The sequence below is a fragment of the Perca flavescens genome, chromosome 18, assembly GCF_004354835.1.
Source record: "Perca flavescens isolate YP-PL-M2 chromosome 18, PFLA_1.0, whole genome shotgun sequence".
Lineage (NCBI taxonomy): Eukaryota > Metazoa > Chordata > Actinopteri > Perciformes > Percidae > Perca > Perca flavescens.
In genome coordinates, this window is record NC_041348.1 from 18,864,597 (window position 1) to 18,888,269 (window position 23,673).

At 41.7% G+C, this 23,673-nt stretch overlaps 1 protein-coding gene across 4 annotated transcripts in view; it reads right to left on the reverse strand.

Annotated features, from left to right (window-relative positions):
• The window catches only part of sash1a (SAM and SH3 domain containing 1a), a 254,380-nt gene that overhangs the window by 64,412 nt on the left and 166,295 nt on the right, over window positions 1-23,673 (reverse strand). The window contains exon 1 of one of the 4 annotated variants that reach the window (XM_028606086.1): window positions 7,432-7,720. The exons of the other annotated variants lie outside the window; for them this stretch is intronic. The gene's annotated coding sequence lies outside the window, so the exon portion shown is untranslated. Of the gene's footprint in view, window positions 1-7,431; window positions 7,721-23,673 lie in introns of those variants that run through there. 4 annotated transcript variants of the gene reach the window in all.

The window sequence follows — 23,673 nt, forward strand, 5'->3', positions numbered from 1 at the left end:
AATATCCATATGTTAGGAGCAAAGAGAGAAATGAAACCCCTGCCATGAAGTCTGTAATGTTTGTGTCACACTGAGCTGCACAAAAAAAAAAAATTGTGACTTTCCTTAAAGAGCCGCGTCATATTTGTACTCTTGGGGTCTACTAGAATAGGTTTACATGCTTTGATGTTCCAAAACATATTATGTTTCTCATACTACCCATTGCTCGGTCTGAGCTCTTGGACCTCCTTCCAAAATAGCCTAGTCTGCTGTGATTGGTCAACGAAATTTAAACAAGCTACTGGGTGGGCTGTGCTTGCTCAGGCAGCACATATGTAAAATTTAAATTATTGACATCACTAATTGAGGAATTTCAAAAAAAAATTGGGTGAGGCGTTTTGGACAGTTGAGAAAAAGTGCTGTCTGTGGGAGAGAAAGCTCCATTTGCAGAGCAAATGTGTTTCTGTACTTAATACATTTATTAAATAGTCAAAAAACTATAACACTAAAAGATGGGTAAATAAAAACGCATAATAGGGGCTATTTAAATAAATGAACAAAACTAATCTAATTGGTTTGACAAGGGCAACTCCCTTTTAGATTTTATTTTTTGGGCATTTTAGGCTTGCACTACCAGGTGAGCTACCTAGGTGCCCCTTCATGATGTATTTGCTCAAAGAACTATTTTAATACGAAATTGATTTAGTGTAAAAGACCGAAAACAACCTTCCATGCTGGTACACTATCAAACACCTGCACATTAATCTCACCCTCCTCCCCTCTCTCCTCCCACACATTTAGAACACACTGTTTTCACTTTAGCACTTTTATGTGTTTATCAACCTTTACTTTTACAACAGCCATTAAACACCCACCTTTGAGTGAGACGTTAATGCAAAATTAATCCAGAGGAAAATGTATTTTATTACAGGCTCTTGATCTCCTACACCTCATGTGAGTTAACAATTTATACACACATGAACAGGTTCATGCAAACAAGAGCAAACATGCACTCGCCTGTGCCTAGAACACACATACAGTATGCACATTCCTAATCTATCCATGGATGTGGTTGTTGCTCCTATGATTGTTTTTTCCATCCATGGCTGGTAGAACAGCTGTCCTCGGAGAGAGAGAGGCAGGCAACCATTAATTTATGGACTGTTGCTGTAGAAGAGAGGGCTGGGCAGCCTCTATGCCAACCTGGACAGAGCCTACCATTCTGAGGCTAAATGGATGAGCTGGATCTAATAGGCATGAATATCAGCGAAAATACATTGATGCCAACAGCAGACCATGACAGGAACATAGCTGCCTTAGTTGCCCACTGAAAAAAGCCACAGGACACATGTGCCAGAAGCCAAAAGCCTCAAACCAAGGCTGATGAGCATAACCACTGGCCTTACTTACAGGAAATACTATAACTACACCCTAATTAAATTACAGCATACACACTGACGATTTCAAGTTGTTTCACAACAGAAAGGTACACTCACTGACTGAATGCTAACATTGTTTACTCTCAATATTTGTAACAAAAATATACTGAATGCATCATGAAGTCCTGACAAACATGCTTCTCATAAAATATTTGCAAAACCTTTTTTTTTTCTAATCTGCATTGCTGACATTGGTTAGTGGTTACTTTTGTGTTCTTCCACTCTTTTATTGGTATTTATTTTTTTATTTAATTTACAACACTAATTTATGGACTGTTGAGTTGTAAAAGCCAACTGTGAAAATGCATGAAAAAAAGGGCATCATGCATGGGTTGTCACCCTTTTAATTTCATAGACATGACCAGAATGCTTGCTGAATGTCCTAAAACATTTAATATAGGAGCTGAATTGGCATTGGTAGCATATCTAAAAACATAACATATCAAAATATATTTAAAAAAAATGTAATTCACCATGGAAACAGGCTTAGTTGCATGCTTGACTCTTAGCTATTACCCAGTAATTAACACTGCTCTACAGTGCCCCTACTGACCAAAAGCTCCACAGTGTACCTTTAATTTCATCCAGAATCATCCTCTAAATATTCCCATCCCTTTTTTGGGGGTTATATTAGACAATGTATGGTGTGTGGGGCTGTGTATGTGTGCATGTCAGAGGTCTTTGTCATGCTGGGTGCTGGTGATTTGTGATGTCTGTGGATCAGAAGTTGGGGTTTATAGGGGTCAGGGCAGCTTTAGTTGTTCGTACGGATACTGAGTGTGAGAAAGTCCTGAAAGCGAGCGCTGGCCGCAGCTGATATGAGTCCTCTGGGACTTCCCCTCTGCTGAGGTCACCCCCTTGCACTCCAACACTCGTACATCACTGCTGACATCACCACCAATGCTAGCCAAGCCGTTGCCATGGGCAACACAAACAGGAAAAAGCATGTGTGTGTGTGGACGGCTGGTGTTAATCGAGATCGTCATACTTTATTGGTGTTTTATCGAGTACTCCGTGACGTGCTACACACCATCATTGAAAAAGGTAATCATCAATAAGCATGCATGTTTTATATTGAAATATTAGCTCTGTACCATGTTGGTGATGCCTATCTTGTGTGTATTTAATACAGAACTCCACAGAATTTTTTAATTCTAAAAAAAAAAGAGTAAATGTGGAAACGTGGGCTGACAGTAAAGCATGAGATTAATTTACAAAGTGCTAATCACTGTGTTTGATGTGTGCCTGTGTGTCAGTACTATAGGTAAGAGTGTGTATGCCTACAGCCTTTCCTGTCCCCCTGCTGTGTTAGTCAATGCTTGGTATCCTGGGAAGTGGGGCAGCAGTGCCAGAGGTAATCAGAGCTCTTTGTATCAACACACACAGTCTGGCTATAATCAGGGAATATTCTTTCTTCACCAATAATAGCTATAATCCTCTCATCTCAATATGATGTGTAACCTGTGACACGCTCAAAACTCTGATTTTGCTGGAGATTTATACAATATCTGGCCTCTGACCTGGTTCAAAATAGATTTAATGAGCTTTTAAAGCCAGATTTTATAAAAACAGCAGAAGCACAGAGAATTACACTGCAGTAACATAATCAGGCATGCAAGACACTGCACCTGTATGAGTATTCTGTCTGTATGCACTAGGTGTGTCACAATTCTCCAAATCCTCGATTCGATTACATTTTCGATTCTAAGGTCACGGTTTGATTTGATTCTATATATCTCACAATATAGTTAGGGATGAAAATGGCAAAATAAAGAGAGATATAGGAATTATGTAGACAGGAAGAGTGATTTAATGTTAAAAAAAGTCCTCTACTTCACAGACTCAGAAAGCAGAATGAACTATTGTGACAGACTTGCAAACCTGTCAAAGGCAATCAGGCTGTAGACTGAATAGGTTCTGAGCAAACTGCAGATAATTTGCAATGACGATATTTTGGGTGCCACTGGCACGCCCATTCAATGAACACATATCACTGCAGAAACATTCTTTACTCTGCCTAATTCAAGAAGATTATTAACAAATAATTTGCCTGCCTACAGCAGCACATAAAAACATACTGCCATGGTTTGTTTCATATACACCTCCTCTACTTGACTTGATTCAAAGACTGACATTGTGATTACATTTGCATGCAGCCAAGTTAATGAGCAGATTATTTGAACAGTTGCCTCTAACCCATGCTTCGAGTGGAGCTATACCTTTTTGTCCATCGGTCTGTCCATGACATATGAAAAGTTTTGGATCCTACATGAGAAGCTGGACAACATACACAAATATGTCTCAGCTATGTCTAATGAGGGAATGCCTCTGTAATTGGAACCAACTGTAGCAATGAGGCAGAAATCTCATGAAACTCTTCATGGTGGGACCTTCAGCAAGGATACTAATGATACTGCAGAATATGAAATCTGACAACAAAAACCCCACAAGTAAACGTCCAAAAGCTGATTTGATGTATGCGGTTTTGTTTCTACACATATGACGAAGCACATACCTGTATTTCTTTGTGTGCAGCCCTACAGTATATGCCACATCAGCACAGACCAGACCCCCACTCTAAGGTGACGCAATCTGTCTTGTAGGGTGTGAACTGACTTTGACAAATCTCTGATTCAAGGCAATGAAGATGCGTGTGTGTGCGTGTGCGTGAGAGAGCGAAAGAGGTGGCACGCATGTGTGCTGAGATAAGAGCAGAAACAAAAAGAGCAGGTGGGGGATCAAAAACGTGAGAGGATAAGCTTAAGGTGCTGCTCTGAAGACTCATTGGTCCTAAAATAAAAGAGGCTGGATGAATGAGAGAAGTGAGAAGCGAAGAGAAAGAGAGGAGGATCAGTAAAATCCCATCTGCAGTCCTTGCACATGTATTCAGTCCAGCTCACAAAGCTAAGAGGACCTGTTCTCCTACACATACAAAGATAGTATAAATATATATACCCCAGATGGCTGCAATGTACCATACTTTGACTCATCAATATGGCTGACTGTCAGTGAAATCCACTGATGTGCTAAACTGGTTTTCTTTGTTTTTTCTTTTTACTGATTTTCACTTTACTATCGGGTAGTATGTATGTTGCAATATATGATTCACATGTTTGTTGTAAGGGTCTCAAAGACCTTTTCAATGCTTCCCACATTTATTTACATTCATTCATACATTAAAGGTGCCCTAAGTGATGTGTGCGTTTAGGCTACAACATTTTTCGTCACATACAGCAAACATCTCCTCACTATCCCCTAGCTGCCTGTCCCCTGAACACACTGTAAAAGAACACAGTCTCTGAAGACAGCCCAGGCTCCACAAATGGCAACAAAAACAAACTGCGCCAACCTGCCCCAACAAACCATAACAAACAGTGTTCCAGCCAATAACAGACGAGAAGGAGCTGGTTGAGTCATGAATACGCATTGTGGAAGTAGCCTACGTGCCAACGCTGCTGCAGTGATTGCTCAACCAGCTCCTTCTTGTCTGTTATTAGCCTAAAAAAACGTGTCACATCACTTAGAGCACCTTTAATTGTGTCCCACTGTGGTGGTTTATTTGTCATCAGATTCGGTCTTGTTCCACCTCTGTCTGATTCTCTATTTGACATTGTTGTGCACACTGTCGACATCACCGCCGAGTGAATACTATTACCCCGACCAAAACAAACTAGAGCTTTGTTACCCAGTTGAACACATTTCACTCATTACTCTGGTTTGTTGGCTGAAACATACTGTACAGTACAGCGCTTTTTGTGCCAAATGACGCTCAATCATTGGCCGTGGTGCTCCGGTCTGCCTAGTGACATCCTGATACTGAACACATCACTATTATGTTAATATATAACATATTTTATATTTTATATTGAAAGACACACTTACAAAGCTAAAACTGATCATGTGCAAGACATTTACAGGAGAAGTAATAGTATTAACGCTGATCTCAAGTCACAAAGAGAGGCTATTCAGACAGTAAACCTTCAGCAGTGACAGCAACATCATCGCTGCTCGCCTATAAATCACACAAAGATGCAGGCTTAGCTCGTAACAGCTAGAAATAAACTGAAAAGTAGCGTTACAGACAGACACGAACCAGCTGCACTGACAGAGGGAGATGGCTGAATTACACATGCACATATGGCAGAAACTGCACAGTCTAACCATTCCTGGGAGGCTGAGGAGGAAATGAAGGCTGGTGTTTTTATCACTGTCCCAATCATAGCCACCCCTCCGCAGATCACACTCACTGCATAAGAACCTCAAAAACAGATGTGAGCGACACTTTCGCCCCTTTAAATAAGTGTGTGTCCATGCTGCCTCGCCTTTGCTTAACGGTAATGATGTCAACACACACCTGTTGCTATGGCACTTAGACCTGCCCTTGCATGAACAAACAGGCACAGGAGTGGCTGCCCAGCTCTGGCAGAGCATTGCAACAGCAGCTGGCATGTGCAGTTTCATCTGGCAGAGAAAATGAAAAAGCATAGAGAAGTAAATGCCAAGTGATTCTCTTTAAAGTAGAGCTTTTCACTATAGTTTCAACTTTAGGGAGTCTCATTAGAGTCCGGCTATGGACAGACACTCAGTGATGAGCCAAAGATAGAGGAGAGTAAAGAGACTGACCGATAACAGGAATTGCTCTGACAGCTAAAGCCTGGGGCGAAAACTCGACACGCTACAGTCAAAGCCCTCCACGAAACACCAGCAGTCTCCTCTCTGAGCTAAATACTACAGCAGCATATGAGTCAGTTCAATGGGCTTAATGCCTGCTTCACTGTCACCGGCATCTGTATGAGTATATATGTTTCAGAGGGTGTTCAATTACATGCATTTGGATATGTGGGATATTTGCGTATTATGTGTGCAAGGGAGTGCTTTTCGTCTGTGCATACACCATTTGTGTTTCCTCTCACATCATTTGTGTTTCCTCTCACACAGTGGACATTCACAATGACATTGTGAGGTTTTTCTTCCTGCATAGGGGGAAGTCTACCAAGGGAACTCTGGCCTAAGCAAACTCCCCTTCCTCCCATTTCTATCCCTCTCTCTTTACCCCCATTCCACACCTCCTTCCTCCCTCCCTCCCTCCATCCGCTCCCTTGTTCCTTGTCAGCTGGTGGGGCGATCCAGATGTGAAGGGGGACTTGGACAGGAAAAGGAGAGGGAGAGGGGGAGAGAGAGAGAGAGAGAGAGAGAGAGAGAGAGAGAGAAATCCACATCCCCTTAGTGACAGACTTCATTGTCCAAGACCTTTTGGACAAGCCTTTAGAAACATACACACAAACAATTATGCGCGGCAAACAATAGAGTCCCTCTAGACGACAAGGCCAGATTGTGTATATGTGTGTGTCTCTATGTGTGTGTGCGCATCTGGCAACAAAGCAAATCAATGAACAACATCTAGCAGGAGATTTGGTGTTGATATTTAGTTGGCTTATTTACTCGGGGTCTTGGCCAGGCGTGGGGCCATTGTTCTTGTTCAGCAAGCAGAGAGAAGGAAATCAATGAGGACCTGAGAGAATAATGACAAACAGTGATGCAGCAGTATGCCAGCGTCTCTTTCTCATTTTTTCTATCCCTCTGTCTGGACTACATTTATATTTTCGGGTAGGAACACAAAGAAAATTATTAAATTTGAATGACACACATAAGCGCATTAAGATGGTAGCAGACAGACAGGTACAACACATGTACACACACCCACACAGCATGTGTAATAAGTTAATAGAGTGAGTCAGCAAAAATGGAGCTAGTCAGTCAGAAACAAGAGAAGAGCTAAAAAGGCTCTCACTACCGGAGCATTTCTCTCGCCAACATATGACAAAGTTTCTCTCCGTTCTTTTCACAGCTTGCCAACTTCACTAACATGTTTAGAAATCTCCTACTGCACATATCACCTTAACATTGATCAAACTCAGAAACGTAAGGCAAAACTCTCTGACAGGGCAAACAAATGAATGAGACAATTCTTCACCCCTGACAAAAGCCCAAAAATGTAAACGTCATTACTCACGACAAGCCAGCTCAAGTATTTCCCTGTCGATCCTTTCTGCAGAGCTAACACAGACTAAGTCTTTGAGAATGGGAGCAACAAGTTGTGTACAGTGGAGAACAATGCATGTCTGCCGGAGCGCAGCAAAGCGTAAGCAGCGGAGACACAGAGAGGTCCAGTCATCAGGCTGCTGCTCACATGGGACAGGGAGAGGAGGGAGGGAGGGTTAGCTATAGGATAGTCTACAGTAACTGGGATTTGGCAGGAGGGAGGGATCTCATCCTTCGCTCCACATGTCTTGCTCTTTTTTCCCCTTCTTTTCAAAAATGTTTTAGCAAGTCTCGCATTTCTTGCCCGTTTCAAAATGGACTTGGTCTGGCCTTCCTTGCTCGGTCCCCTCCCCTTTTCTATCTCGCTTCTGGTCTCTTTTGTTCTCGCTGTCTCTCCCACACACACCCATGTAGCATATCTTTAACGCCTGTTAAAAAGGTGTCTTCTTCTGTAAGAGACAAGAATGTTGTGCTCCACCTAGACACACCTAAGTAGTGCAGACGTGCTAAAATAAGACACACACACATACGGTTTACTCGCACATCTACACATACAAAGTGACCCAGCTGGCAGGACAATCTCCTATTGACTCATTTGTCTGTAATGGTCATACATACAATCATAGGAACAGAGCAGAAAATTACAGGGCTACCAAGGTTTCGAATCCCTCTCTTTCTCTCCCTCCCTGATGTCACTCTCTTTTTCTGCCATTTTGCTCAAAGGCTCTAATTCACAAGTGGCCCAGTTACCACACTACCACACTGTACTGGGGGAAAGGAAGAAAAGCAAGAAGAGAGTCAGAGAAGAGAGTAACCTGATACAGCTAAAAGCAACAATTATTTGAATGAGTCACTCAGCAGTGAGGTTTTATTTTTTATTTTTTCAATGTTAATTCAGGAGAGGAAGAGAGCGACCAAAGAAGAAGAAGGGGGGAGAAACCATCCCATTTTGGAACACTGCACTTCCTGAGGACTCACTGGGTTCATGGGAGTGGAGGAACGAGAAATGGGGAAAAATAAGAGAAAGAAAGCAAGCGAGGGGAATGAAGGGGCAGGAGAGGACAGAACAGACATGGGCTTGGATAGATACCAGAGGAACTTCTCCTCATCCCAAATCCACCCTCCAGGACACGGCTCACCGAGTCAGTCTTGCTGACAGAACCAAATAACATATAGGGTACACCACTCTGCCAGACCTGGGGGTGACGGTGAGCAGACACTGACACACTGGCAAATAGGAAACAGATTATAGACGTACAAAGCACACAACCTAGTAACTCAAAATATTGTAGAGCTACAACCAGAGCTGACGCGCAACTCCTAAGAAATCAAATTCAGTGATAAAAATACCATGTAACAAAGCAAAACTGATTGGTACACTTGGGCTGCTTGTGTTTGCTTCCAGTTTCCAATGCTGGTGGAGACTGCTGACAGCATGAAGCAAGTTGAAGAAAAATCTTAGTATAATGGCCTCATTTTTTGTATATTTTGTCATTTAGCAAAAGCCATTTCCAGGGTAAATGTTCTCCTTTCTGAAATTGTTGCTCACAAAGTGTAGGAAATGAGAAAAATATGAATACTTACTGTAGACCTCTTTTTCCAAACTAGACAAATTTGTGTTTTTGCAAGCCAGCCAGCAAAGCCACTTCCAGTGCAAACCTGTATTCCTTTGATTTACAAAATGAATCAAAGAATGCATAATTGATTACGGTGGGTATCTAATTATATATGGAATGCATTAGAAGAATAGCAGTGGTAAAATTACAAAGGCTTGTGTTGTGTCAAATTGTATTAAACACAGCTACACACTGGCTGCATCGCCTGAGCGTGTCAGCTGCGTGGCGTGTCCGTTTATATTTCGGCTCCCATGTTAACAGGTTAGAGCTTACACACTGCCTGTGTGACACGCACGTCTCAGGCATGTGCATGCTAGAAATAGAACCGACGCCTATTTTTCACGCGACACACAAGCGTGTTGGAAGTGTTTCCAGGCAAAATAGAATAGGAAAAGATGTTTACACACATTGACACAAATACATATTAATAAATTACATGTTGATGTTTGAAAGTCTCTAGGTTTTGATATAGTCTCTAGGTTTTGATATAAATGCAGATATGAATGTAATTTAAAAAAAAAACAAATTCTAATATTGCACCTTTCAATACAGAAGGAAATATTCTGTACCCTATTTTGTCAATACTGTCAACGTTGTCTTTGCTGTAATCAAATCAGTATATATTTATGTTTAACATGGTATTTCATTTTATCAATGGGAAACATACATGTGTCCAGACAAGGCTAGCAGCAGCAGTGCCACGTCAGACACGTTTCTGGTGTGTAAAGACATAGAAAACTCCATGCAGCCACCACGCAGCTGACACGCAACAGAAACGGCACGCTTACGCAGGCAGTGTGTAGCCGGCCTAAGATGCTGTTAGGGCTTTGTGCAGCACTCACTGCAGCTCCATCTGCAGCGCAGCAAGATGCTTCTCAAAGAAGCATTGTCCAAACAGCCTGAATACAGTGATATCAGTCCATCGACACACCCTGGCCAACCTGTATATCTTCTGGATAAACTAATATTACAGCTGACCTGCATCCTGTTTAGACCTGCTGTCACAACATTTAGAGAAGGAAACATAGAGCGAAGGTTCATGTAAACATACCGTGGAGGAATTACACAAAAACACTGCCGAAAGAGAGTCAAGGATGTGCATTGAGCTCAAAATGTATAAACAGGCAGCATACAGGCGTGTTTACACATACTGATGAGGGAACAAGGAGAAAATGCGGTCAACATTCTTTGTTCAAGTGGCTGGACAGCCCATATTCAGTGTATGAAGTCAAATATTTTGTAATGTTTCTGAGCCACTGATGCAATTTCCAATACTTGTATAAACAAGAGAATTTTTCTTTGCAGATAAACTAAGGGTCAATACATACACCACATACAGGGATGCACAATAACACGTTATCAAAAGTGGGCCATATGCGTACATGCTGGCAGACACTGGCAGACACATCAAATGTTTATTACAGTGTGTATGTGCAGTACGGAGGTCGCTGTCTGGCAGATCCAGAAACATCAAAGAGTCCATTCATCACTGTTGCTGGAGGCTGATGTACTATACTGTTGCTGAGTAGGCATTGTCAGCATGCACGTGCAGGTCAACTCTGTCAAGACTAAACGTGCAAACTACAGTAATATGTCTATTTTATATTACTGTATGGTTTATGATTATATCTTAAAATTGATACAAAGACAAGACCATGATGTAACACAAAAAGCCATTTGAAGCACAATATGACTCATAAGTATATTTAGCACATTTTTAAGAGTGCTTATGTTAGAAAAACACTGATATTTCACACCATGAAAAATACTTTCAGAATATTGTTTTCTGTAATGACCTCATTGCGATGTTACATTGCATAATTTAGCTTTTAAACTGCATATGATATTGTTTGGAAATGATGATTTATTGGTCTGCATTAAGCTCTCTAGGTCTCTTTATCTCTCTCTCTTTCTCACACTCTCACACAGGAAAAAACTCATCAAAACACTCAAGAATCAATTAGCAGAATGTGAATAGCCAGTCTTTTTTTCCCCGCACAAAGCACCATCCTTGTTCCTCCTGAGGCAAACAATCAACCAGCAGACACAAATTAACACTGAACAAGAGTACTTGTCTAAAGTCTGATCAACTAGCAACAGAGGGCAGCACCAGAGAGAGAGCGACAGAGTGTTTGTTTGTGTGTGTGTGTTTATCTCCAAAAGATTTACATCTGGGTTTGTGTGTTCATGAAAAAGGTCAGGAGAAATGGGTTAACTGAGTTAACTGGGCTGCAATACAGCTGAGAAAGTGTTTAAAAAGAAACTGAAAAGAAAAAAATAAATCATACCTCTGTATATTCCTAAAGAATGACCCAGTTTGAAAACACATCCTAATATCCCCTGCCCTCCCACAGCACCAGAGCACGGGGACAGGCCAGCAAGCCAACCTAGCGACCTCAAACATTTTCTGAATCCTGATCACTGGATATAACTAGACGTACAGCGACACGTACAGGAACACACACACACACACACACACACACACACACACACACACACACACACACACACACACACACACACACACAGCTTTTCAGAGACAAAATGGGAGAGACTTTCACAAAATTTCCGTCTACAGTAAATGCCTATGCACACCTGTCGGGGTTTTTAATGTATCAAAGGAATGAATTTTAAACAAGTGCCAGTTAAGGAATTTAGCAGCAACATCACATTTAAAGCAATTTATATGCAAATGTGTAACAAATTGCACACAGAAGGACTGGAGAAGAATTAGCGCTCGCTCATTGACTTAACTGACCTGCTACACCAATATAGACTCATTAATGAGCTACCAACCTCCACCTCCACAAACACACCTACTGTATATGAACAGTGCTTACAAAACACTACATGTCACTGTTTGTCATAGATTTACTTTTGTATGCTTGATCTCAAAGGTAATTTTCTTGTCCCCACTGAAAGATTTGTAGCATTCGGCCACTAGATGGCAGTAAACATCTGGTCTTGCCTACACACTCTACACACACACACACACACACACACACACACACACACACACACACAACTGGCGGGCATGCCAGAACGGGGAGTGAGCGTGATGAAAGACCACAGTAGAAAGCAGACAACCAGACTCAACCGCAGAGCACGTAGGACTGAGGGTTAGAGACAAACAGTCCAAGGCTTTCTCTCACACAGTATCACTACACACCACAATGTAAAAGTTTACAGCTCCAAAGGAAGAGCCGACATGCATATAGCCATAAAAGCGGAGGTTATTGTTTGCCTATCTAGGCCCGTAGATCAGACTGGCAGATGTGGGGAAGTGCTCTTGTTCTTTTTGAGTGGCACCAGCAAGCTTGGCAGTAAAATGAAATGAACAACCACTCTGTATTCCATATTGGAATCATTGCTGCAGACTATGTGGGGGCTGGTTGTGTGTTCATGAAGAGAGACAGGCGAGCTGGAGGAAGCAGAACTCCATTAGATTTAGCCTGGAGGGTCGAGAAGCCACAATGCCTGCGCCCACTACATCAAGCCGCATTGCCATGAAATTTGGCACAAACAATCATGTCCCCATCAGGATGAAATGTAATAACTTTGGTGATCCAATGATTTTTCATAGAGCAGCATTATCATCTTCATGATCTTTTTTTTTTAATTACCAAATACCTGCAAAACTAATGACATTCCCATTAGTCTTCAGCTGTACTTTGTGTTCAGTGCTAAAAAGCAAATATGCATATAACGATGGTGAACATGTGTGAACATTATTCCTGCTAAACATCAACATGTTGTATTATCATGGTCTCTAGCACTGCTGTGCTCAAATACTGTAAACATATTTCCTTTCAAAAAAGTGAAACAAGCTTCTTTCTGAACATGTAAATCATAACATGTAGTTCAGCTACAGTGACCCTCTCTCTTTGGAAACATTTGAGCTAAGCTTGGCTAATCAAAGTGAATGCAGCAGGCATGTTTGTCGGTCACTGAGTAACTAGCAAACAAAATCTTAAAATGCCCCCAAAGTCTAGCCATCCATTAAAGTGTGGACACCAAAACCATGAATTCCACACTATTAACTGCGCAGAGGGTTCACATGGACGTGCTTGTTCACAACTTTGATCCAATGGGGTTGGATCCACTTCTCAACATCCAATGTCCTTTTCCTCCAACATTCCAGACAGGACTCTGTATGACAACTAATACTTTTTTTTTTTATTTTTTTAAATAGAACAAGAGATGTATACTAAATTCACTTTTGGCAATGACACCAACTCTCACCCAACAGAAGCAGTGGATTCTGGGGCATTCTCACCTACAGTGAATCACTACAATCTTTCATTTGTGCGTACTCCATGTTATAAATCTTCATTGTCCACATCATCCTCCTCCTTTTTCTTTTGTCTCACTCCACCTCGCAGCTCAAATCACAGGTTTGGGGCCAAGCGGTCCAGTCCAGAGTAGCAAAAATCCACAGAGAGAAGTGATGATTGCCTGTGATTACAGTCTGTATCCTCCTCTCCCTCTAACCATCTCCTCTGGGCTCATCTGGCCGGGCTAGCTGAGGCAACCCTCTCCACGCTCGGATCATTAACTGGAGAGAGCCGGAGCGAGGAAGAGCTCACCGGGGGAGGCGCTGACACGTTTCCTTCACCTTGACATTGCCTGGAGGTTACAGCATTCATTTCACAGTAAAGTGCGGTTCTGGGAGGTGAGAGTCATGTGAATCAAGGGGTTCTGATACATAAAAAGGTCTCTGAGTGAGGGAGTCTTATTCCCTCGGCTCTCGCTGTTCAACGTGATCGCAACTGTTGGAATGTCGGTCAATGGAAGAAGTGTGACACAGTAACTGTGTTTGTGAGGCAGTGAGAGAGGCTGTGAATCTATGTGGATTTATGTGTGTTTGTCGGATGAGTGAGCGTGGTCAGTCTACAGAAAAGGTATAATATGGTGTGAGTATTGGCAGCGAACACAGAAACACACACTAGCCTGAGCCTTATCACATGTCCTGACACAGCTGATCAATCAGTCCTAGTAGATATAGACGTGCACTGTGACTGTCTTCTCACATTACCCAACGACACTGACTGTCTGTCTGTCAGCAGTCAGCTGATGACCAAGATCAAACACTCACCGTCTCTCAGTGGAGAACCAATACACGACAACATGTCCAACTCACTCCTTCAACTTAGAAGGTAAGAATTTATTTTTCTTTGCACGTACTTTATAAAACACGCAAGCATTTATACGTGAGGTATTGCTATATGGAATACACTATATTGGGTATGTGAGGCTGCCGGGTGTGATTTGCTAGTAACCTGTACACTTGTACGCTCGACAGTTGTTTTCACTGTGTGTCAGTCAAAATACAGAGGAATGATCGACAGCTGGCTGTGGCTCTTGTAAATGTGTCTGCTGAATTAACCCTGTACTGCCATAAGAGGTGCCTGTGATCTTCCCACCTCTCACTCTCCCTGTCCCTCTTGTTTAGGTAGGGTAATACTGAGCTGCCATCGGAGTGGCTGGTCCTGACGTGTGCTTTACCTCGGCTCTCTGGGGATTTGAGCCCAGCCAGCCGTGTGTAATTAAAAGCGCATAAAGGCGGATCAAGCTCTCTGCCGCTCTCTCTTTTCAAAAATGCCTCAAGGCTGATCTCACTCCATGTCATGCTCTGTCAAGCTCCAGGGAACTCATTTATTAAAATGTTCAATACCTTTATCCTTGATTTTGATGGCGAATAAAATCTCATCTACAGGGTTCACACAATGAGGGTAGTTATTTTAGAGGTTGATATATGACAGAAAATATGTAATAAAGGCAAACCATTAAAACTAATATGTGAAAAAATATATATGCAGACAGAAATATGATACGAGAAAATGAAGGGATTTGGTCAAACAACCTTTGAGAAGCTGTCTTATGTTACATAAGGAAGTGGGAATCCCTGACCCTGCCACAGGTGCACTGAGCAGTAGTTGGTCAGTCGTCTTCCACTCAATTATTATTGCCAGTTTCCATTTCAACCCCACTTCTTTTCATCATGTTGTGAAGGCTGTACAAAATCCAGTCCACACATCACTCAATTTCTCACCTTGCTTCACTATTTCTCCTCACCTTTCCACATTTCCAGCCTCTTGGACAAGGGAAAGACTCAACAAAGAATGTGGTCTATCAAATGTGTATGAGCACTTTCTATCAAACTTATTGGTGTCAACAACAGCCCTGGGATACATCTTAATTATTGTTTAACTTGACATGGTGACAATTACAATTCCCCAATTTGAGAAAAGTGTAAAACCACCTTTAGCTGAATTAATTTGCTGCATGTTGATTTATCTTTTTCTCTTTTGTAATTCCCTGGAGTTGCCAACTTAAAAATTGCTCTTTTGCTGTGCAGGATTCTGATGAATAGATGATGCTGTCACAGCGCATACAGTATGAGCGCTAAATCTAGCAAAGATAGGACGCATGCATCTTGGCACGCTGCACGAGTCCCTTTGCCAGTCAGTGAATCCGTTTTAATCTTCGCTTCAAATTAGTAATTCAGTTTCTCTTCATGAGAACAGCGGGGCGTGCCGTTTTATCCGCTGAAGAGTATTCATATCGGACCAATGACACAAGTTCAAAAATTCAATTCTCACCTCCTCTGACAGGCTGCTTTCTTGTCACAAATCTGATTATTTGCACCCACGGTGAGCAAGGAGGCACGCTAACATCAAAATGATCAACACTTCTCGGCAGCTGCTGGAGGAAATAAGGGAGAAGCAGAAGCTCAAACTGCTGAGGAGTGAATACATAGAAGTAAGAGGTAAGATGCAGTTCAGCTTTGAATGAGTGCTGACTTTGGTTGTAAAATTCTTCTACAATGTTGGCAGCGGTATACATGAACTATCTATACCCTCAAGGCTTTCCCAGTGAGGGCAGCTCACAGACAGAGAAAAAATGTGTATTAAAACCAAGGGGTAGACCACAGTTAATGATGTGTTGTATATTCCGCAGACACTGTGATTGTTCATTGGTAAAGCCTTGGGTTTGGAAGGTATGGTGGTTAAGGCTGCAGTTGAACGTGGAGATGATGGTTGTTGGGGTCTATTCTGGGGTGACTGACATTTTGTTTTCTGTCAATGGACTGTAACACAACTGATGGATAAACTAGCAGGAAATTACGCCAACTGTTCCTGGAAAACTAGAGGTTCCTTGTTTTGTATGGTTTGAGGTTATATTTGAAATTACAGTTATAATAAATGCAGCAATTTATATGAATGTGAGTAAAAGTATTTTTGTGATCCTCCCATTAAGTCATTCAGTTGATAGCCGATTCAAAAACAGCTTTTTCTCAAAGCAGCCTTCAGGAGATAAATGAGAATTTCTAAATGGCTGTTTGTTTCATCAGCCGCTAATGGTTTAGCATTTTTTTTTAAACCCAATCGAAGGATATGAACCCAAGGATGTGTAATCAATGTATATTTATGAGTGTAATGTGATAGCCATTTAAAATAATCAATATTTACTGCCTTACTGATAACCAAGGCTGCTTGTTTATGGCTGCTAAGCCGTGCCCTTGAGGCCCTATTGGAAGGTTTGTGTTCTCGTACATCACTGCACACGCACAGTTGCGCATATGCACCTTTACACACCTACACACACACACTGTGTTATAGCCCCAACGGGTCAGAGACCCCATTACCACGACAGGTTCCAATCTTGTCCAATTCTTGCCAGCGTGGGCCCACAGACAAAACCCTGGCATGGGGTTACACTCACAAAACAGCGGAATATAAAAATTACAGGACTGCAGAGAGAAGATGGAAAAAAGGGGGCAAGATTTGAGATTTATGAGTGTGCGGAGGGTGTGCTTGCAGTGTGGGATATTAAAGACCTGGCGTGTGCTGGCAGGATGGAATTATTGAGGATCATCTTTATTAACCCCCCCCACACACACACACACACACACACACACACACACACACACACACACACACACACACACACAAAGACAAATGAAAACAGTGTTTGTGAGCTTTCTTTTGAAAAGCACTGACAAATGACCTACCTTGTCAGTAAGGACTTGTTGGTAGAAAACTGCATTGTAATAGTCTAATTACACACACCCTTAAGGCCATGGAAAAGCTTGGATCTTTGCTGTCAGCTAGCCTCTGTGTGAAATATGGACACACCTATCCTGAGCCCTTCTCCTCTCTCACTCCATCTCAGTTTCCCTTGGCTGCCTTTAATTACAGATAGAGGGATAATAGAACAGCAGAAGGATGACCTGCCAGGAAAGGGGAAATAAGAGTGACCAGTGGTGATCACAGGAGCCAGCAGAGTGCTGGGATTAGAAATCGCATATTCCTGGTGAACCTGCATGGGCAATGCTGGCACATACCCTTACCCCCACCCCCTCAGACACAAAAAAAAAAAAAAGAAGATTGATTGCTATGTCCTCACACAAGATGGAACCAGACTGGAGGCCCAGGGGCTGTGCTGCCTGCGCACATCACCTGAGCTGGAGATGGCTTACCGACAGAGTGAACAATGGGATTCCGCCAGCGAGGAGACCCTTGCTCACCATTATTCAAAGAGAATGAGACATAACAGGTGAGCAGTTAAAATAATTATTAGGCAGTGTAACTGTTGATGTTAAGCCTCGTATTATTTCAGTGTGGTCTTTTCCCGTGGTTTCTCAAGGTTAATTGATGAGAAATAATGGATCGTGGAGCTGGGGGTTTGCGGTGTTTGTTGGCGGGATGTTTCGTAACCAGCCCTGAAGCAACCCAGTGGCCCAGAAATTCCATTTAATAAAGATTAGCTCTCTTTCTCGGAGACCTCATTCTCCTTCTTAATTAAAAGATGAAGATAAAAAAATTGGTGGGCTGCAAGTATCAGAAAATATCCCCAGGACTTCTTACAGAAAACACAGCTCATCGCCCACATGAAAGGCTGGGACTAATGCATATTTAATGCCAATGGGAAACAGCTTAGATCTTTACTAAGAGCATTGAAAAAATTTAAAATATTGTTACTATAACCCTCCGCTCCTTAGGCTGTATGAAAGTGTGCAGCACAGCGTGTGTAAGTAGGTATATACCATACGTGTGTGTGTATACCTGTGTGTGTGTGTGTGTGTGTGTGTGTGCGTGTGTGAGTGTGTCTGTGTTTGCGTGTCTGCAGGGGGTCGGATGGACTGCACTAAGCATGATTTAACAGCAGGACTTAGTTCCTGTGTAAAGGGGAGTAACACAGTGGGGAAACACACACAGTACAACACTATGGGACCAGTGTCCCAGTTTCATGTAATAGATTTCTTCTACTTCATCCAAGAGAGAAAAACATGCAGTGGTTTCTGGAAGCAGTTATCTTTATTGTCCATGCTTATTGAAAGATTACACTCTGGTTAGTTAAACTATGTATCTAACAAAAACCAGAGGGGATATTCCAATTTTCCTTTTAACTGAAGCAGAAGTTAACATACCGAAGTGTAAAAATGTTATATTATTCAATTGATTCCCCTTAAGACTGTTCTTGCGGACCAGCAGTATGTGTCTGCAAAAATAGATCAATCTCTTACTCTAATGGTCATAAAATAAACCCACACTCTTACTGGATTTGAAAGAACTGCAATAAAAACAGCTCTTCACTTGACCCTAAAAGAAAATATTGTCTGACATTATTACCACAATCATCAGGTATCAATTATCAGTACAGTTTTCCAGCTAACTAGCATTACTTTGGTCTGGCTGCCTGTCATGTGCAACTTTGGAGCAGATAACATTCCTACAGTATGTTAACATCTCTGTTGGTACAAAACTGGCAAAACTACCTGGGTACTAATAAATGCTGACACTTAATAACAAAGATTAAGCTTCTACAGGAATGTATAGGGTACATTCATTTCACAATCAGGTAGTTTGCGTAGTCTGCCTTAGCATTCTCAAAAAGTAAAAGTAAGAGACAGACGGCCCATAGCAATTTTTCACAATATGTCTGCCAACCATACATAAATATTGAAACACTGCCTCAGTCATCTGGCCTATACAGTAGCAACATACACATAATAGATTTCTAGGTCTCTACGTTTTTGCTATTCTCTTTTGCTCTAACTGACCGAATGTACAGACTATGTAAGGAGCTACAATTACACATATTTGCACACAACATCAGCACGCAGAATATAAAGCCCACTTAAACAGAAATGTGCATCTTTGTCTATCTCCTTCTTTCTCTCTCCTCTGCTCTTGGTTTTTGCATAAGCACTGCTGTGTCTCTTCCTGCTCCTTCCTCTCCAGTTATTTATTCTGTCTCTGGCTCTTCTCCTTTTCTACACCAGTCCAGCTTCTTTTTATATTCCTTACATACAGGTTGCTATGACACTACTGTAGGTGTGTGCTAATCTTCTCTAACATATGAGGCATGGGTATGTGAAAAAGTAAGATGACTGGAACTTAAATACGTAATGCGTCTCATTTCATCTGGCATCAAATTCAATCCCTGAGAATGTGACACCCTATTGAATTGATTATGTATCGCTAACTCATGCAAGGTTTATTATTCAGGTAACATGGGAAAGCACACTGATGGCTCTTATGTTTGCCTTGATCCATACATCTAGCTTAAATCAGCTAGATTCTGTAGATGTTCCTATTTAATTGTCCTAACCTAATATTAGCTTGTAATGGTCAATGGACAAATGATACACTGGACATCAAAACACATTCACACTCACAGTTATGGGCCATTTATGGAACTATGTAAGTCCCTGCTGTGTCTGTGTCTGTGTTGCAGTTGCATGTACTGTAGGAACCAGGCTGACAGAGTGCTTTTTGTTTTCCTATGATGGCGACTGGCACCATCCATAGAGACAATGGTTGGACAAAGGGGACCTTGTTCTCCTAGTCGAGTACATAAATCATTGGAGGGCATGACCAAAGAGACTACGAACACTCAGAAGGGGCATCCTCAGAAAAATAATGAGCACACTTTGCCACTTGCTGACCTGGAAAGCAGATATGTAAAGATGCTTACTGTGACATTTAGAAATAGCACACAGAAATGAACACAGCATCTCTGCTCCACAAAACTGATCAGAGACAAACAAGTTCTCTGCTTGAGTAAGACTCTGGCTCCTCTATCTTTTTGCTTTGTCTGTAGATGTATGCTGTACACACATGGAATTTCACAGATATGGCATGCATCTAAACCAAATGGGGAATGATGATCCCACAAAAGTTTTTTAACAGTCCATCTAGACCTGGTATCATTAAGACTGGAAGGTCTGGTGTCTGATCTATGTGTCTGATGGACTAAAACCACTTAAAACCCTTCTTTCTCCTGGGATTCAGATTACTGACTCTATTTGTATGAGGCGACAGTACTAATTGCTGAGCCACAGTGCCACCTAGCAGATGTTAGGATGCAGGTTTAATGCCGCACAGCAGGATGGTGAGCACGAGAAGCAGATGGATGCTCGCTATAGATATTCAAGGTCATGGTGCACCAGCATCACAGCTCCTCCAGCAGGTGGCTCTCCTCTCTCCTGGGGCAGCTAACAATAAAACACGGAAGAACATCTGGTTTTCCAGTGTTGGTGTGTATGAGGAAGTGACACAAAACACACAGATATACACATCTGTATTTTCTGGATCAGATTTCCACTCTCCCAGAGTGACTATCAAGCCCCGGCCAGCTCCCCGAGAGAGTAACTAACTTCATTTTCGATGCATCAAGCGGACAAAATAAAGATGATGAAACTGCTGCACAAACAGCCTGCCCTTCATTTGATTAAGAGTGAGAAAACTACTAGAACTCTGCCTCACTGTTCAGCGGCAGCAGGCTTTGGCTTGTTGAACTTTACAGTGAAAATCAGAGGGGCTGGAGGACTCTCTGAGCTGCTCCCAAGAGCTGAAGAGCTGTTGGGAAAACTCCAAAAAGGGCAGACAGGCATATCATTTTCTCTCTTTTTTTAGAAATATTACACTCCTTCATGTATATATACATGTAATAACCCCTACACATCAGTCATGGTACAAAGATACCAAAAAATCTAAAGCAGCTCTGTTTTTCTTCTTTAAAAAAATAAAAAGCATCTTCAGTGAACTGTCAAACACCACACTAATCCATCTTCCATGCAACCAGAATAGATATTAACCGGTCTCAAATACAATACATTTGCGCTCACTGGAGGCATGGAGGATTATATTGAGACCCAATTCCCTGCTCAAATCCCGCTAACTCCATGTTAATTATTCAAAAATAGAAACTCGTTAACACAGTAAATATTATGACCTAAATTCGTTGAGATTGGGATTTGGAACGATTGGAAGTGTGTATGTGTACATGTGTGCACACATCCATGTGAAGCTGAGAGGTCTGCCATGTAAAAGGGAACCAAAAAAAAAAAAAGGTTGACTCTACAAACCTCTACAATTACAACTACTGACAATCTGTGCAGCCTACTGTAGCTTTATGCCAGATACACTGTCTTTAAACAGAAAAGGTCACTGCTTTGGATTTATTGAAATGCTCTAAAGCCACAGTTAACCAAGCCCAATAACATTTCAAATAGGCAAAATCAGAGCAAATGTTTGTTCAGATGTGTAATGTGTGTGCAACATGCACTGAAGACTGAGAGCAATACAATGTGTGCACAGGCATGTCTGCAATTGTGAGCTGTGTGTGTGTGTGTGTGTGTGTGTGTGTTGGGTTCACTATTGATCTGCTCCACCACTGGGAGGACTGGAGCTAGATAATGATGACAATCTGTGATCTTTCATTCTTGCCCTCCGTGCCTCCATCTCTCGTCTGTCTGCCTGTCTGCCTGTCTGCCTCACAGTGAAAAAAAAATCACATTTAACAGCCAAGTTGTCACACTCTCCCTTATGTTCTCAATCTTTTTCAGTCCCTTTACAGCAGATGTTATGCATCTCTTTGTGTGTTTGGGGGACATTCATTGATGGGGATTTTGTTAAATACTTCTCAGTGGAGAGGTTTGTATCTTTCCATTTCATGGTTCTAAATGTTTTGTATTTGGTCCCCAGCAGCAGCACAGTTGCTGTAGCCCTTACAAAGTGCTGATGCATAGCATCAGATCTCTTCAAAGCACCAGAGAGCTTTCTTGTTAGCATCAGCCAGACTACTGTAAGTCCTTTTGTCCCATAAGCAGCCAGTTTCCCCTCCCCCTCAGACACATAAAAAGTATTGCATTTACTGTATAAACACCTTTAACACAAACCTGGAACGTTGTTAAGAAACCCAAAAAGTAGGAGATGAGAAATAAAAAAGAGAAATGAAATCCTGACAAAAGGTGTAGACATACGATCTTAAAATCAACTCTTCCAAAGAATCCCAGATAGATATATTATCTACATTATAACCAATTGCATGATAAACTTAAAAAAATATTAATTCTATCAGCAGACTAGTTCTCCTTTCGTGTGCCTTCTTTTATGAGTCACAGTGGATGTGTTAATTGTTAACTTTAGTGCTTCACTACAGAGGTAGAGAGAGAAAGAGACAAAAAGTCTACAGCCTTGACCCTTTTACAAGGATGAAAGCAATCACAGCTCAAGACAACTGAAGGTGACAAATCCATTCATAGATTAAATCTATCAACCACTGATCAATACGCCAATTGAGAAAATTTCAGCAATACTAGATCCAAAGGTGCTTAAAATCCTGAAAAAAGGGCCTCTAATTCCACATAAAAGGTGCCTTTAATCCTGTGGCTCTCTTTTTAAACTACACTATTCAATCAGACACAGCTCTATGAATAATAGACATCAGCTTGATGAGAAACCAGCCCTGGTCATTTGTCATCCACATCTCAGGCCTGTTGACAACATGCTCAAACATCCTTCTCCCATTTTGCCACATCGCCACCCCCGACTGCTGTCCTAATGTCCCCATCATGTCCGCTTCATGGTTGGCAGGAGCCATCATTAGTCGCCGGCGTTGAATGACGATTGGGTGAATAATGTGAATAATTGTTTGCTGGTAGCCAATAATTGGGTGTTTCACGTGTCAGTCAAGTTGATCGTAGCTTAACGGTTGTACATGCGTAGAGAATGTGCGAGCCTGGTGAATGAACTGCTGGTTGGAAGGTGTTGTGGATGGTATTACATGTCTGTTAATTGGCGGTAATGGTGTTATAAGATGTCATAAGCAAAGCAAAAAGAAAGAGGAGGAAGATGGCAAAAAGGAGAAAGAAAAAGGATGCTGATGATTTAATAAGTAAAGAGAGGAAGACAAATCCCACAAACAGCTCCTTCCATCCTGAAATAACATCTCTTTCCTTCATTTCCTCCTTTATAGTTCCTTCCACAGTTCCATTTCATAAACACATCATCTAAAAGCACAGGCAGTGGTCTGAGGCTGAGTTAGCTGTGTTAGTCTTTACTGTGCGGTGATGTATTAAGTTGGTGAAGAAAAAAGAAATCTTTTCTAAAAATGTCCTCCATTCAAACTGTAAAAATGTAAGCAAGTGATGATGACCAATCCAGATGTCCAGTTGTAAGTCAGTGCTATACGTCTCCAGTCCAACGCACACAACCACACTCACATATGCTGCTGATATATTGAAGACTTATATTTCCCCATCCTGTATGAAATCAATTTAAAACGGTACCCTCAAATTTCACATT